A 12,018-nucleotide genomic window follows, 5' to 3' on the forward strand; every position below is an offset into this window, starting at 1 on the left:
TCCCCCCTTCCCCTGCCACCTCTGCACAGGGCCAGCCCCCTGCCGGGGGGTCAGGAGAAAGGACCAGGCCTCTGCCTCCTGCCCCCCAGCTCTGCCCACCCTGGCCTGGGGGCCTCCTGAACTGGGCTCAAGGTCCCCGCTGGAGGAGAGGAGGCTGCCAGGGCTGGAGGCCAAGGGAACCCTACGAGCTTAGAATTTAGAACTGGAACCTTTCAAAGTCTGAGTCCATTTAGACTGGGAAAATCACAACTTCTGTTCCTTAAACAGAGAGGCCAACGGGCGGTGGGGAGTGGTGGGGAGAGAGCATAACACATCTCGTAAAAAGGCTGCGAGTCCCACTGGACATCAAAGGCTCCCGGGGAGCTGCCTGAGGATGAGTTCAGGGAAAGGAGCCGGCAGCATATGGATTAAATCCCACTCATTATGCATCCCGGGCGCAGGGGGAACCACACAGCAGGGCCCTCGTCAGTGAGTCAGAAACCGCTCTGAGTCACGGAGGGACCCCAAAGGCCATGGGCCACTCCCCGTGGCCCCAGAGCTTCCCGCTGGGAAAACTCGCGCTGGAGGAATGGGCTGTGCCCTCAGCGGGCGGGCATTGCAGCTCTCGCTCTCCCACCCGCCCCAGCCCTGGGCCTTCCCCGCAGTTCCTCCCACTGCCACCCCAAGGCCCAGGCCCCAGGGCCCCCTGGGTCTCTGCAGTAGCAGCCAGTCTCCTGGGGGTAGACGGAGGACAGGAGGGCTTCCCACACCCTCCATCGGGCAGGACGAGGCCTGCTCCACACCCTCGCCCTCCCCCCTGCAGCCTGCTCTCCCAGGGCCAGAGGGAGGCCTCCCTTCCTAGGCAGGGCTCCCTCCGGAAAAGGACTCCTGAGTGCCCTCACGCTTTCCCTGGGCCCCTGTGGTCATCCCAGCTCACTCCACAGGTCACCTTCTTTGCACCCTAAATAACGTCTCCTCTTCCAAACGCATCCCAGCCCGCAGCTTATTCTGGGATCTCTGTTCCCAGGGAAGCCCAGGCCCACAAGGGTCACAACAGCAAGGTGGCCACAGGGTCACATTGCCCAGCTCTCCCTTCAGGAGCACAGGGCTCCTTCCCCTCCACCTGCCCGCCCCTACCCTCTAGCGCAGCGGTTCTCAACCTGTGGGTCTCGACCCCTTTGGAGGTCAAACGACCCTTTCACAGGGGTCACCTAAGACCATCCTTCCTGCATATATATTTACATTACGATTCATGACAGTAGCAACATTACAGTTATGAAGTAGCAACAAAAATAATTTTATGGTTGGGTCACAACATGAGGAACTGTATTTAAAGGGCCAGAAGGTTGAGAACCACTGCTCTAGCGGGAGAGACACTTGTCACCCAGGGCACCCCTCCTTGGGGAAAGGGAATCAACTGCTGATTGGCGGTGCAGGGACACAAAGGCTGGGTGGCACCTCAGAGCTCCCTCAGGTCCGAGCGGCCTCTGTGGAGACTGCCTGGCAGCCAGACCCCACCCTCGGCCCCTCTTGCCTCTTCCTTCCGGTCCACAGCGTGCATCCCCCAGCGTCCCTAACGAGCCTCCCGCAGGCAGCCTCCACCTCAGGCCGCCTCCCAGGCGCCCTGTGACATCTGCCAACAGAAAACTAAGAAAGAGCCACTTTATTAAAAATTGGTCTCTTCTCCAATATATACATGCAGAGCCTCCGGGGAGCTGGGTGGAGAACAACACTACTGTCCCCGAAACATGAGTCTAGATCTTTCTAGCCCGTCATCCTACACCCTCCCCAATGTCAGCACCATAGGTCACCTTCCGGGCCCGCCTCCTGAGCAGAGAGAGCAGAGGCCACAGAGGGAGGGCAGACCCATCCATGCACACCTCCAGGCGCACAGGGTCCTGCCCAGGCAAAGGTGGCCCTTTGCTGGCTTCGGCCATCTAGCAGCTTCTCTTCCCTTCACGTGGGCGTGGAAGCAGGCAGGGATGCCCGTGGGGGTGCAGAGGGCTGCTCCCCTCAGCTTCGGATCTGAAACCAAGCCCAGGAGTTTCAGTCTCCACTTCAGACTATTAGGTGGACATGCTTTAGTCTTAGGAGCCTCGGCTTTATTGGCTGTAAAAACCAGCAGTAGCCCTACCCTGCCCACCTCATGGGGTTGGGATGAGGCTGCATCAAGAGGCTAGAGGGAAGGTGCTGAGTAATGAGGAGGTACACAGGCAGGAGCCGACCATTATGTGATGTGGAACTTTCCCACGAGTCCGTCTGCCTCCCTCTCCAGATTCCAGCTGGCGAGCTGGGATCGTGCTGCACATCTGGGTTTCCTTCTGGTCGGCAGCACCAGCCTGGATGCAGGTGCTCACACAGGCCGGATGAATGAAATCATCGCAAGAGTCAGTGAGCAGCTGACATGGTGCCCAGCCACCTGTGAGGAGACCACCTGGCCTTCCTGCCTGTGATCACTTCATTCCTTTTGTCCCAGCACCCACATCTCACTAGTTGGTTACTGGGCTGTCTGTGGTTGGGCTGATGCAGAAGGAAAAGGAAGAGGGCTATAGTCACTGCACACAGGCTCTGTGCTTTCCCCACTGCTGGGCCACAGGGGCAGGGCCCCCAGCCCCCAGGGTACAGACTACACGGCACCGAGACAGCTAGGCCGCAGGGCGCAGGTCCAGCCTGCAGTCCACTCACCAGGCCCTGTGCCCAGAGGGGCACTTTTTCTCATTCACACAAAGATGCTCTCCAGGTAGCAATGCCCAGATACCTAACCCCTCTGAGGGATGGTCTTATAGAAGGAGAAGGAGAGGTTAAGGAACTTGCTCAAGGTCACACCACATGTATGCGGTGGAGCCAGGACAATTTCAGATCTATCTGACTGCATTCCATACAGAGTGTTGGTGGCACAGAAGGTTGTTATTAGACCAACTGTGGCCTCATAAAGAAGTCTGGCCAGAGGATGTCTCCACAGGCTGGTTTATGCTTGACCCAGCCTTGCAATTTGAGCATCCCTTTCATGATGTGTTAGAGTTCTTTTGATTTTAAGTTATAGAGACCAAACCAGCAAAAGAAAAATAAATCATTAGAAGGATTCTGAAAGGCCTGGTAAAATCCGAGAAAGGAACTGGACATCCCCACAGAAGTCCAGGAGGACAGAATCAGGATTGTTTGGGACAACTTTGAGGACTCCAAAGCTAGAGTTCATGGTCTTCCATCCAGAACTCTGTCATTAGCTTGATTTAGTTTCTTCACCCTCAGTAAAATTTCCAAGCTACAGAGAGAGGGAGAGGGAAAGAGGGAGAGAGGAGGGAGGAAGAGAGGAAGAGAGGGAGGGAGGGAGAAAGAGTGGAAGGGAGAGAGGGAGGAAGAAACGGGGGAGGAATATGATTGGGTAGCTTGGGTCAAATGTTGGCCCTTTCTTCAGTCAATTGTTCCTTGGGGGTCAGTATTTATATGACAGCTTGATTGCTGACATCCTGCTGTGGACCCCAGGGCAGTTACCAGATCAGAGACAGTATGCAGATAAAGGTATATATTGTATACCCTACGCCCTGCTAGAGGGACTGCTGCTCTCGGGATCATGCTTAAGATGACCTTATCCTATATAATAAAAGGCAGGGGGTAGGGTATATGCAAATTGTCCCCTTGACCGGGAGTTCGACCAAGAGTTCAACTGGGAGTGTGACCAGGGGGCGGGGTCGGCTGGCCAACTGCCTGAGGCCCCTCGCCCCACCAGCCCCACCCGTGCACGAATTCGTGCAATGGGCCTCTAGTATATTATAAGTACACACACACACACACACACACACACACACACACACACACGAGAACACAACATAAGACCCAGTGCTCAGTGCTGTCAGATTGCAGCCGTAGCCCAAAATATCCATTCTCAAGGCTGACATCGCTCAGGCCTTGGGGGAATGCACCTCTGGATCTCTTGCCCAGTGTCCTTGACACAAAAGGTCTCTGAACTCAAGAAGGTTGAGGATCACAGCGCAGCGGATGTCAGAGACAGAATCCTTCCAAACGTGTGAAGGATTTGAGCCGTGGGAAGTCCTCTCTGAGAGGAAATACAAATAATTTAACTTGTTACATCCTCTTAGCATGAAGGCAATATGTGGTTTTACAACACATTTTTAGTAACCAAAGATTATTGAGCATCCATTTTCTTCCCTTCCTGTTTGAACTCATCTGAAGGCATATGCTAATTACATAGTGGACTTGATATTTTGCGTGAGTGGTTGAGAAATAGTTTGCAATATTAATTCATTTTGCTCTTCAAATTGCATATAGGTAGGTCTATATTAGAAATAACTTGGAGTATAATACCAATTCTTTATATTGGCAGCTAGGATAAACATAGAATGCCAGAACTGTGGGTAGTTTTCATTTTATAAAAACACTTAATATAATTTACTTGAATTTTTGAAAAATTAAATTAAAATTTTTAGCTTTACCTTAATAATTTTGATTTAAGATTTTAATAGTCATTAAATATAATGACTTTCATCCTTTAATTGCATTAGATAATTTTACATGTTTTTGAGAAAAGTACTTTAGATTTTTTGGTAAAATATATTTAAATTTTACACACTTTAATTTTGTACACAGTTACATCTTAGTTTCAATCCTTTAGGTCAGGGCTGGCCAGCTTTTTCTTAAAGGACCAGATAATAAATACCTAGGTTTGCAGGCCACAGGGTCTGTCACAGCCATTTAACTCTGCTGTTGTGAAGCAATCATAAATAAAATGTAAATAAAGGCCGTAGCTGTGTTCCAATAAAATTTTATTTACAAAAATGATTTGTTTATATGTTTCATGTGTAAGAAATTGAAGTTAAGATGAACAAAAAGTATTCTTCGATCCACACTGAACATAGAGATTGTCAGCTGTGACCATACTATTCACTGAATAATAATATTCAAATATCAATTCTGATGAAGTTATTGACAAACTTGCAATGGTTGAGGCTCAAAATCAGAAACTAATGTTCTTTATTACTGTGACAGACCAATAATTAGATAAAAGTATAATCCCTCTTTCAAAAAATAGAAAATACACCGATGTGATTTCAAAGCATTAACGCGTTACTTCTTCTCTCTTCTCATGCCCGGGCAGTGAGGGTCTGATAACCCAGCAGGTGAGGCTCTGGTAACCAGCCCCTCCTGTGGGCTGGCCTTTCAGGATCGTCGGCTGCATTTCAGAATGGCTCCGTCCCCAGATCTTCACTGTGAGGACCTGGTAGAGGTCCCAGCAGTGAACTCACAGAACTGTGCTCCCACCCCCAATGCCTGGGTCCCCAATCCCTGGGAGTTAGAACTCTCTGAGCTGTCCACATGGAGCCTCCAGCAATTGTGGGTTCCATCTTGCTCTCCCTCCCCCCAGCCCTGCCTCCCTCAGATATCTCAGCTCAGGGCAACTATGAGTCTCTCCAATTTGAGGACAGCAGTTTGCCCTGTGACCTCACTTCTCTAACAGACTTAAGAAGAGTTGCTGATATTACCATTTTCAGTTTTTTACTTATTAAGATGAAGTGGGGACTTCTAAGCTCCTTAAATGCTGACTCAGAAAACACATGTTCCATTATTTCCCCCTCCTTTTTTGCTATGTAATAATTTTACTTTTTATTTAAAAATGTTTACAGGCATGATTAAAATAAAAATTTTTTCACTGTGCTTCTTTTCTGGCCAGAATTATTCATTTTATTTCATAAACTAGAGGCCCAGTGCACAAAATTCGTGCAAGGGGGGGGGCGGTTTCCTCAGCCCAGCCTGCACCCTCTCCAATCTGGGACCCCTTGGGGAATGTCCAACTGCTGGGATCAGGCCTAAACTGGCAGTCAGACATCCCTCTCACAATCCTGGACCACTGGCTCCTAACCGCTCACCTGCCTGCCTGCCTGGTCGCCCCTAACTGCCCCCCCTTCTGGCCTGGTCACACCCAACTGTCCCCCCTGCTGGCCTGGTCACCCCTAACTGCCCCCCCTTCTGGCCTGGTCGCACCCAACTGTCCCCCCTCCTGCTGGCCTCACCCCTAACTGCCCCCCCTTCTGGCCTGGTCGCGCCATGCAGCCTGCTGTTTGGTCGTCCGTCTGGTTGTTTCGGTCGTGATGGCCCCTGGCTTTTTATATATTAGGATGTTTCCTGAAAACAGCCTTGCTGCATGGAGGATGTGAGAGAGCGATCCCGGGTGGCATGCGCAGAGGGAGTGTGTACTGTCCTCCGGCCAGGAATCATTTCCAGCTCGGTGCTCATGACATCACCTTGGTAGCTGCAAATAGCCCTGGTGGTATTATTTACACCACAGAAATCTCCAAACACGACAAGGCATGCCCCTGTTCCACCAAGAGGGCTGTTAATATCTACCAGCACACCTCTGACCGAGCACCAAGTATGCTGGGTGCAGCACTGCGCTCAGGACCTGCGTGGGCCGTCCGGCAGCACCCTGTAAGGTGGTGATGGAATGCTGCCGGCCACGGGTGTACAGTCTGGTGGAGCGGATAACGCCCAGCCAGCAGGAGGAAGCACAGGCTCTGGACCATCAGCATCTTCTGGCCAGGTACCAGGTCTCACCTGCTCGGTGTAAAGCCGAGGCTCCTTGTCAGCAGAGTAGCTGCTTGTTGGGTAGATCATGGCTTGGCTGCGATGTCTTAAGGCTTTTGCTGTTTGTGCAATCAGTAATGATTGAAGACACTCCGCACGGCTGGCTCTACAGGGTGATAAAGCCCAAAGAGCAGGGCTGCTTTCCTTGTAGCCGGGCCAGCTGAAGGGGCACCGAGCTGCACCCAGGACTGCGGAGCGTCATCTGACTCATAAGTAATGAATCCTGGTGTTTGGGTCTTTCCATGTTTCTTGCAAAGGAGTTCACAAAGCATCATACCTCCTTCTTTGATGGAGATATAGTGAGCCAGTTCCCTTTCACTTCGGAGGGAATATTCCAATGTGTCCAAGACACTAGAATCCCAGAAGTTTCAGTGAGGCGGCCACGCCCCTGTGTTTTTATGGGACTACCGCCTAACTTGTAGCACACATATGTCTTGCAAAAACATTTAGGTACCTGCTACTTTCTACTCTCCATGGTCTGCTAGTGTGATGTCAGCAGCGCAGTCGACGAGCGCTGCGTCGTGTGGTGGCTGCGTGAGAGCGCCTGTGCCGCAGAGGCAGCTGTGGTCTGAGGGCGGACTGTGGAGACGGGCCGTGGCCTTTCCAAGTTCCTGATGCCTCTATGCTCACGGGGATTAGCGAAAAGAAGGGGTTTACCAGCTGTGGTGCCACGGGCTGTGCAAATTCATCAAGATGCCACATCTGAAATAACAGCGGAAATGGAAGTCATCACTTGAATAGGCTTACAATGACCTGCCGTTACTCTCCAAGATGGACCTGTCTTCTGCACCCATTACACAGGCCGCTGCGTGCGAGCACAGCAGAAACCGCTACTGCTGGATGCTTTCGAACGTTCGGTGTCGGCGCTCATGTCTGCAATTCCCGAGGATGTGGACTCGGATGGGTGCATAACGTTGATAGGGAGGTGGGATTCCAGAGGCTTCCTTTTGGCCCCTCCCTGCTGTTATAACCATTATTCCACAAGCCAAGGAGTCCGTGTGGAGACCCTGCCAATCCCCAACCATATCCAAGCAAACTATTCACTCCAGACCTTAGCGAATAAGCGTGGGCTGGGTTCTGGTTCCCACTGCCTTCTCGGAGGTGGATTTGCGTCAAAATCCCAGTTAACACCTTAGCGTCCAGTCCTCTAGCTGGCTGACCACAACAATGTTTTGAGTTTCCAAGAATCAGTCTCTGCTCAGAGCCAATGTCTAACAGCCCTTTCTCTAATGCAGAACTACCCTGCAAATGACCCAGCTCACTTGGTGCCAGGAAGACTCACATTATTATATGGCCCTGCTTTAAGGATGATGGGTTTATTGCATGGTTCTGGGTCTGTGCGTTGAATCAGGCTTAGGGATTGAATAACAAGAGGCCACAGCTCTCTATCATCATGATTTAAGTCATGTCCTAGAAGAGGATCTTAGTAGATTGCCAAAGAGCCATAACCACGATCCCTGTGGGTGAGGCCATCATCGCAGCAGCCCCCACCCCCTTTAATGGTCACCATACCCACTGCCTCTGGCGGTCAAGTGCCATTGCCGGACCTCTGCCCCTCAGGACCTCCATCCCTGACATCAGTGCCTGGTCAGATCACCCACCTCCTCTCTGATCTGCATCTCTGCCTTCAGAGAACAGCCAACACAGCCCTTTCCCAAGATGCGAGCATGCCCCTCACCAACATATTTCTGGTGAAAAGGGGGCCTTCTTGGAGAACAAAAATGGGCAGGACTCGTGCATAAGAAGTTCACTTTGGAACTGCATTTTACAAGAACTGTCTGGCGTCTCAGTGTAGGCCGTCCTGAATCCGGGTTTCCATCAACCTGCCAAAGGGAGAAAAGAGCTGCCTCCAGCTGCCCGGCTCCCCAGGGCGGCCGCATTTCTGGAAGGGCCCCACCTGCTCCAAAGCCGGCTGGTTTGAAAGATGCTTAGAAATAGAACGGACAAAACATGCTGATAGTTCGGATGTGGGTGTGGAGAAGAGACTTCAAAGATGACTTCAGGCTTTGTCAGGAGCAACTAGTGGATGGCAATGCCGCTGAGTGACGTGTAACCCGGAAGGGATGCAGGTGTGACGTAAGTGCTTCTATTACACCCACTGGGCAGAAGAGGGAACTGGTGATGAAGGCCTGAAATCACACAGCCAGTAAGTGGCCGCTAGGCTCTGAGTCAACGGCGCCTGGCTCCGAAGCCCAGGCTCTGCATGTTGAAGGCATTTAAGTGACTTGCCTGAAATCACACAGCCAGTAAGTGGCTGCGTGGGCTTTGAGTCAACGGCGCCTGGCTCCGAAGCCCAGGCTCTGCCACCTCGCCTCCCCTCCTGCCCCCTGGTCTGCCGCTGCCCCGCCCTCTGTAGGGCAGGAGGTGCCTCCACAGAGCATTTTGTGGATTCCACTTGGCAAACCTTTCACATTTAATTCTATCAACATCCCTATGAAGTAGACTCTATGACCCCCAATGTTAGGATGGGGGAACGGAAGCTCAGACAAGCTAATGAAGTGCTTCAGTCTCAAAGGACTGATGATAGCACTCACGCTTACCTTACCAGGCAGTCACAATGAAAAGAGAAAGCGTTTGTGACAGTGCTTGGAAAAGAGCTTCCCGGTGAATCCAGTTAACCTCGCACAGTGCTCTCTGCTGCAGCTTCTTGCTAAGTGTCTCAGCAAACCTTGGTGAACACTGTGCTGAAGGGACTTTTCCTGTCACTCGGGACTGGTGACCAGGATTCACATGTGAACACACAGAGGCACTATGTACCCACGACTCAAAGAGAGCGGACAACAATCAAGCCAGCCTCCTGCTGCCCAGGAAGCCTCCAGACACCATGCCTCCAGCGTCCAGCCTCCAGCCTCCAGACACCATGCCTCCAGCCTCCAGCCTCCGCAGGGAACCAGGTTCCTAGGACAACCTCCCCCTCTGGCCTTCTCCCTGCCCCCTGCCTTCGGGGAGCCATGTCCAGAAGTCTGGGTGCAGGAGGCGGGAGGGAGGATATGTCAGAAGAGGCCAGACCCTCCCACCTCGCTTCAGGTCCTCCCAGTTATGAGTGGAAGAGTGAAGTAAGCTACATTGAGTTCCGGATGGAAGGTTTAAACGAGGGAGGAATCTTTTAATAACCAAGTTATTTTGATCTGCTTGCCACGTTGTTAAGGATTCAATAAAACTTGCTTACAAACAGCGGCCGGTTTTATAGTGACCCTCCTCGATGAAATCCCCCCTTAGTTAATCGGGAGTGCGCCTGCCCAGCTGGACCCTGCTTCCATGCTCTCTGCAGGAGGGTGCTACAGGGAGCACGTGGTGGGCCCAACGCCCCCCTGTGAGCACTGACAGGGCAGAGAGGAGGAGACGCTGACTCATAGGTCGATGACACACTCCCACCCTCGTGACAGCAACCAGATGGCAAAGCCTTGTCCTGAGACCACCCAGCGCTCACAGCCCAAACATGCCTGTCCATCAGAGGCAAGCAAACGAGCCGTGGGAGGCTGCTGTTTTCCGCCCCGGGCGGCTATTTCGGTCAGGGCTGTTGTCCTCTCCGTCGACAAAATACAACACTGTGTCCAGGAAGCACGGGACCAGGTCGGAGGTTGACGTGTTGGGAGGATTCTGCACATTCCTCCTGGCATTTGCCCAGGATCGCTGGCTGAGTGCCCCGGACACCAGGCCCCAGCACCAGCGCAGCACTGTGCCCACAGCCACCTGCAGCCAGTGCCTGAGGATGGGAACAAGGACTCATGCACAGCCATGCTGGGCTGCCTGCTGGCTGCCAGGAGAGTGAGACTTGGTCCTCAGCAGCTTCTGTCACTTCCTGTCCATAAGCTTTTTGTGGAATGGGGGTTACCGGAGCACCCACTGGCGGGGCCCTCGGGGCTGCAGTCTTCTCCCCAGCTCTGCCCTGTCGCAGGGCCCACACAAGGAAGTGCAAGGCCAGCCCAGGTAGAATGAAGGAGACACAGTAGGTCAGAGGGAGCCTCAGCCATCTCAGAAGGCTTCATGCAAGGGGCAGTTGAGTCCCCAAGAATTAGAAGGTCTGGGGCAAGTGGAGGAGTAGGCAGGGCATTGCAGGGGGAGAGGCGCTCAGCAGAGGCAGGGGGAGATCCTGATCTGCTTGACAAACTTCTTGGAGGCCGAGTGCAATGGCCCTGTGCTGCCTGAGGGCCAGGCCACCAAGGGTCAGCACAAGCTTGCGCCGCAGGAGCTGTCTGTCTAAGAAGATCCTGGGAGAGCATCCAGACCACAGGAATGGCCCCAACTCAGCACTGTTGTGGGGCAGAGGTGACCAGATGGCCCGGGCTGGGCCTGTGTGTCCAGAAGGTTCTGAATGAGGCCCGGCCACTTCTCTTGCCCTACCCTCTCCATGCCAGCTTGACTGAATTCTTCTCTCTCCACAGCTCTTTCCTGGTGCCTTGGCCAGTGGACCTAGAATGCTCTTTCCCCCACCCCCCGCTGGCAAACTCCTCCGAACCCCCAGCCTCTCGGAGAAGCAGCACCTTCCCTGTGCCCCTCACCAGCTGCCCGTGGGCCCTCCGCTGGTTTCTTCAGGACGCTGGCTTGACCATAATGAGGTATTAGATATTAACTCAGGCTATCCCCATGACAGCTCTAGGAGAGACATTAGTATCTTCATCTTACAGACTTTGTCAATGAGGCAGACAGGCGAAGCGGCCCAAGGTCACACAGCTACTTCCTCTATGGCAGCAAGCGCTCGTAATGTTTACAAGTCTGACTCCCTTCCTGTCCAGGAGGCTCCCAGGTGTGGCTGGACTTCTCCACCTGGGTTCCTGGTGCCTTTCTGGGCCAGAGTCCAAGGATGTTTGTTCAGCAGAGAGCTCACTTGCTCAGGAGCCAGCACCCCTCCTGGACCCCCACAGGTCGGCTGTCCGCCACTGATGCCAGTCACATGACGTCACCTCTGCTTCCCGGACGGCTACCCTCCCTTCCCAAAGAGGGGGAGGTGACAGCAGGGCACGGCCTCCAGCAGCGAGGACACAGCACACGATCTCACCGCTCGGAGCCACATGCCCTCTGCTCTCAGGGGTGAAGACATTCTTCCGAGAGGGACAAGGGAGAGGCAGGAGAGATGTAGACAGCACGGCAGCAATGGGGACATTGGCCAGTCCTCATGGACCACGCCCAGACGTCAGCCACCTGCGCCCAGATGTCAGCACCCAGAGCCTGAGCAGGCAGGGGGCCAATCCCACATTCAGGGACCAGGGAGGCTCGGGACCAACCCCTCCGCCCACATGGCTTCCATCTTCAGAGCAGGCCAGCTTGTCCCCCTTCTTCTTACACCCCTAGGTCTGTTTCTCACGATGGCGCCTTCCCAGATGCCGACCTTGACAGGATCCTGGCAATCGGGCACATGCCACAGAGCTGGGCTGATTTTAATTGTGTTCTCCAGAGGCTGAATGTCCCCGCCCTACCTTCCTCAGTTTCGCTCACAGATGC

The sequence above is a fragment of the Myotis brandtii genome, unplaced genomic scaffold (genome assembly GCF_000412655.1).
Source record: "Myotis brandtii unplaced genomic scaffold, ASM41265v1 scaffold488, whole genome shotgun sequence".
Taxonomy (NCBI): Eukaryota; Metazoa; Chordata; class Mammalia; order Chiroptera; family Vespertilionidae; genus Myotis; species Myotis brandtii.